This window comes from Brassica oleracea, chromosome C4, assembly GCF_000695525.1.
Source record: "Brassica oleracea var. oleracea cultivar TO1000 chromosome C4, BOL, whole genome shotgun sequence".
NCBI classification, from domain to species: Eukaryota; Viridiplantae; Streptophyta; class Magnoliopsida; order Brassicales; family Brassicaceae; genus Brassica; species Brassica oleracea.
This window is the reverse complement of record NC_027751.1, coordinates 45,494,938-45,501,183: the sequence shown is the minus strand read 5'-3', so window position 1 is coordinate 45,501,183 and position 6,246 is coordinate 45,494,938.

Sequence of the window (6,246 nt, the reverse complement as noted above, 5' to 3'; positions counted from 1 at the left end):
TCTTTTGGCAAGATTCAGCTCATCTCCAACTCGAAGACATTGGAATGGGATTAAACATGTTTTTCGTTACCTCCAAGGGACCATTGATTTAGGCTTGTTTTATCCTAAAAGTTCAAAAGGTCAAATGGTTGGTTTTGCAGATGCAGGATATCTTTCAGATCCACATAAAGCCCGATCGCAAACAGGATACGTTTTTACGATCGGAAGCACTGCTATATCTTGGCGTTCCCATAAACAAACGCTCGTGGCTACTTCTTCAAATCATGCTGAGATCATTGCACTCCATGAAGCAAGTAGAGAATGTGTATGGCTAAGATCAATAAGCCGACACATCTGTTCAAGCAGTGGGATTGGCAAAATACGGAGCCAATTATTCTATATGAAGATAATGCAGCATGTGTTGCTCAAACAAAGGACATATATATTAAAAGCGATAGAACGAAGCATATTCATCCGAAGTTCTTCTCATACACTCAAGAGCTCGTGAAAAAGAAAGAGATTGACGTAAGATATGTCCAATCATGCGACAATGCAGCTGACCTCTTTACAAAATCACTTCCGACTTCGGTATTCAGAAAACATGTCCGTAACATTGGAATGCGTCATCAGAAGGATCTATGACTGCACATTCGAGGGGGAGCTTACGTAGTTGTACTCTTTTTACCTTACTATGGTTTTTTCCATTGGGTTTTCCTATAAAGGTTTTTAACGAGACAACATAGACGTTAAACAGGAAATGATAGTGACACTGGTCTCCAAGGAGGAGTGTTATGAACGTAATCAAAAGTCAAAAATGACAGCACCGAATAACGAGTAAATATAATAAGTGTGGAGCCCACTGTCACTATGCTCGCACAGTAACTTCAACTTTTTCACTTCTATATAAATCGATCATTTCGATCGATTGTAACATCCATCTCAAAAACACAATCTCTTCTCCCTTATAATAAAATCTCTCTCTATTCCAGTGTTATCTTTTTAGTACGGGTATAAAATTTTGCTTTGTTTAAATTTACGCGATACAATAAAATTTTGTTCTTTTTATAAAACACATTTATTAGTTGTTGCCCTACTGGATTACTCTCCCAAACTCTTATCAGAATTATTTACCATTTGTTAGGAATAGAGTTGAGACTTATTATCGGGATCCTGATCAAATCCAAGATTCGATCTAGATCCTTCCAAAAATATGATATTTGAAATGTTACGGAAAATAATGTTGTACGCAATATCTTTATAACTTTTTTTACAACTTTTAATTTAATAACTATGCTTTATTAATTTTAAATTTATAATCCAATTAAAAATTACTGTTGGGATCTAATTTACTAAAATCTTATTTTCTAAGATGTATAAAACAGTTATAACCGTAGAAATATTTTTCTCATTTATAAAAAAATAAAACAAAAAGAATCCCTAATTAATTTACGTCAGATCATTTATAGCATTTTTATCAACATCATTTCTACAAAGTTTAGCAAATCATCCACAACATCTAGCTAGATTAGCATTTACATAGTTTATATTCAGTGGCATGCTTAATTTTGATTTTTAATTTTTGATAATTAACTTAATTTAATTTTTATAAATAATTACTTTAAATTTTATGAAAAATTTCAGTTTATTTAAAACTCTTGCTTCTAATTAAAAAAAAAGAAGTATATATGTCTGCCTCTTGACTTGTATTTTTTTTTTTTGCCAAATATGTAAATTCCATTAAAATGGGTATAGTCAGTTTGTAAATATTACAATTGGTTGGTTCTGACTATGGTTTTTATTCTATGGTTCCGCATAATCACGAGTACGAAGATCTTACCGACGATGCCGCAGACGAAGCTGTTGAAGACGAGTTTAATGAAAATGATGATGTTTCTAGTGATGACGAGAATGTCGATGTATCCGATTGATGTATTTGATTTTGTGTAAGGTAATGTGGGAGTTTGTTTTATAAATAAGATATTGAGATTATAAGTTAAGGAATTGTGGTTTGGAATGGAAAGAATAGATTGAGGTGAAAGAATAGATTGAGGTTAAAGGGTAGATGGGTTTGGGGTTTGGAATATATGAAGTAGAAGATAAGGAAGATGGGGTTTGGGGTTTCGGATTTTAGGAATTTAAACATAATACTCGTTATTTCCTCGTAAAGCAACGTGGAACTTACTACGAAATATAAAAATAAAGAATGCGGGCCTCGTTAATTCCACGTAAGCAGAAATCGTCGTAAAACACTCGTAAGCCAACGAGGAAATAACGACGAAATAAAAAATAAAGAAAGCGGGGCTCGTTAATTCCACGTAAGCGCAAATCGTTGTAAATACCTCGTAACCAGAAAACGCGTGCCTTGCTAATTCTTCGTAGGATAAAAAGTAGAAAAAAAAAGAGAAGAAAGATACTGGAATCACATGTGGCGAGACTTACGTAAGTCTAGCCCACATGTGTTCCAATATCTTCCTCTCCTCTTTTTTTTTTTTAATATTTCTAATTTGAAAAACATTTTGCTAAGGTGTGTGATTTGAGATAGGGTGTGATTTGTGAGTTTGTGTGTGGTTTGAGAAGGAAAATTGCGGGTATTTATAGAAAAGCGGAGTTCCCTAATTCCTCGTAAAAGGTTGACTCGTAAATTCCACGTAAGCTAAATCGTCGTAAAAAACTCGTAAACCTAAACGCAGGCCTTTGTAATTCCTCGCTATTTCCTCGTATAATAAAATGCGGGCCTTTGTAATTCCTCATAACTTTACGAGGAAATGACGACGATATGTAATCTTATATATACTCCCGAGCGCTCACTCTTTCTTTCCTCTCCACTTCCTCTCCACTTCTTCTCTATTTCGTAGCAATAGTAAGTCTCTCTAATTCCTCTCTAATTTGATTAGTTTAGGATAGATTAGGTGGTTAGTATAGGGAATTTAGATAGGTTTACGGATTTTATGTTAATTAGTATTGATTAGTTGGATAATGTAGGGAATTATACTGTTGATGTTAATTTTAAAAAATAATTTTTTTTTCCAGGTTCGAAAGAACAGACTTACTGTCCATTACAGAGAGATGTTCGGTGAGCCGGGTAGTCGTTTAGACCCGTCTTCTTCAGCTCCCGGTTCTTCGGGTCAGGAGACTGTCCCCGAGACTCAGTCTTCTCAGAGAGTCTCTCGGTCTCCTTCTTCTAGTGCACCATCGGTTTCTCATCTGCCTCATCCGATGGCTCCTCCGACGATGCCTCCTCCTGTGCCTCCTCTGATGGCTCCTCTGATGCCCGCCGATATTCATCCCCATTTGATGGTGCCTCCGAGTGCTCTTTCCTCGCAGTACACTGTCGAGGACATTCTCCGTCTTCCAGGCAGAGAAGGTTTACCAGTCATCGACCCCGACCGACCGGACGGAACTTTGTGGTATGTTACATTAATTTTTTTTTAATTCGTTTAAAATTCTTTTATAACATTAAAAAATAATTTATATTTTAAATTTGTTTTTTTCCAGGTTTGGGGTTGACAGTTGTCTTGCATCAGACGTAACCGACACAATCAAAGGTTACTTCTCCATGCCACATCCGAACTGGAGTAAGACGCCTCACTACGTTAGAAAGATGTGTTTCAAAATTTACGCTGTAACTTTCTATTAATTAATTATATATACTTTATTTTTTTCATGATTTTTATATATATTTCTTTTAAAAAAAACTAATTATTAATTTAATTTTTTAACAGCAAAAATATCATTGGGCCATGGGATCACTGAGAGGGTGAGGAAAAAGTTTATCGCAGCGATAGTTCGCTTGTTGGACACGGTCTCCAACTGGAAGGGTGACTGGATCGTGAAGGGATATGAGCGTGGCAAACCCGCTGAGCTCACCACGGATGTGTGGGATGGCTTCATCCGTTATTGGCGTCTTCCTGATTCCATTAGAATCGCCCAGTCTTGCTCTAACTCCCGTAACACGGTCGATGAGCACGGGAACGGGCCGATGCTTCACACTACGGGCCAAAAACTCCACGTCGGTGTCCGTTTGGAAATGGTAATTAAATATTTTATTAAATAAATTTTTTAATATATATATATACATATATTTTTTTTTTTATTCTAACTTTCTTAAATGTTTTTAAGGCCAAAGAAACGGCACATCTCCCGTCTCTTATGGAACTTTACGGAAGGACCCACAAGAACAAGGCAAGCGTATTTCTAGATGGCAAGTACAAGCAAATCTACAACGACTTGGTTGCTCGGGTTGAAGACCACCAGACCCAGCTGTCCACCGACGGATTTACGAGGAGGTAAATTTTCTAAAATTTTAATTTTTTTTATTATTCATTTAATTTAACTTTAAATTTTTACTAACAATATTTATTTTTTTGTTTTAAGATTGTCCCTAAAAAAAGGGATGGATGTTGGGGATTGGTTCCGTCAACGATGTTCCGAGAGCGACATCGTCTTATGGTCAGCGACGGGATGATGAAGTCACTCAGCTGCATAACGAGTTGGCCTCGACGCAATCTGCGTTCACAGCTCGTGTGGGTGGACTCGAGAGCTTCTTGGACGTTATAGCGGCCAAAAATCCGGAATGGGAGACCATGTTGAGGAAAATGCGACGACAAAATCTCATTCCAGGCGAGGAACCATCCGACGACACACATGCCGAGGAGGATGTAGACAGGAGGAGTGATGAATTCCTCCGGGCGATGCACGACTCTCAGTTCTTTTTTTTTTCCCGTGGTTGTATTATAAATTCAAAAATTATTTATATATAAAATATTTGCGTATTTTTTTTAAAATTTTAATTTTATTAATAAATTTAATAATTTTAAATGTTTTTAATTATATTTTTAAATTCTGTAAAACAATAAAACGAAGTAGATTCGTAGCTAATCTACGATTTATTTACGTTGAAAGTTTACGAGGAAATCACGAGAAATGTTAAACAAGTATTTTACGAAGAAATACTTTCAAGGTGTTTACGTGAATATTACGAAGAAAGAATTTCAAGGTAATTACGTGAATTTTACGAGGAAATATTTTCGAGATATGTACGTGTCGTTTACGAGGAAACGCTTTCGTGGCATTTACGAGGAATGCTAGCGACATTCTTACGTGGACTATCTACGTGGTCTTTACGACGATTTGTTTTCTTCGTCTTTACGACGAAATGGTTTCCTCGCTAGTTTACGACGAATTAGCGAGAAAATATGATTTACGACGAACGTATAACGACGAAACGTGATTCCTCGCTAATTCCTCGTAAACTCTCTTTTACGACGAACTCACGAGGAAAACCACCGTCGTTAAACTTATGTTTTCTTGTAGTGATATCCGTAAATTTTTGAAGGAAAACAAATACTAAAATTAATATCCGTTAAAATCGAAGTAAATCACAAATATTAAAATTTTGGGAAGCGGATATCCGCTCCAATCCGGTAATATATAAATACATGTATATCTTGATTATACTTAAAAGTTTTAAATGTATTTATATAATTATTATTCTAACATATGATTTGACAAATTTTATTCACATTATTACTTATATAAAAGTATTACATAAAAAAGACGAGAAATAATTATGACAATTATAATTTTTTTCTTGAGTTTTATTTTATTATAATTGTTAATTAAGTTTTAAATTTTTAAAAATATATAGTTTCACTATTTGTTTTAATTTTAATTTTATATATCATGCAAAAAAATATTTTTAAATACAAATTTGTATCGAATTTTTAAGATTGTTTGTATTAATCAAAATGGATGAGATATCCGTAGATATTCGTAAATATCCGCAACTATGTATTTATTTTTCGGATATTCGTCTTTCTGAATATCCGTATTTTTTTTGGAACAAAGCAAATCAATAAATTAGATATCTGTAACATACGAATCAAATAAAAAATATCTTAAAAAATCTGGATATCCAATCTGTGTCCAGTCCTATTAGTCATAATATGTCAAAGCTAACGGCTAATGAAATAGCCTGAGACTGAGACCGAGACCGACACTTGGTTGTAACTCAAATTGCTGTTTAACCTGGTTTGGTTTGGCCACTGGATTTTACATTGCTTACCGGTTTGGTTTGGTTTGGTTTGATGAAGAGTTTGTAAGCCAAAAGTAAAAAGCCCGTAATAAGTGGACCGACTCGAGAGAATTTGAATGCAAGTAAAAGAAGAAAACCTTAGAGAGAGAGAGAAAAGCAGATCTGTTTGGTCCGGCGTACGGTCGGCGCGTGAGCGTCTGTGCCGTCGCCGGAGCCCATATTCTTCCGATTAG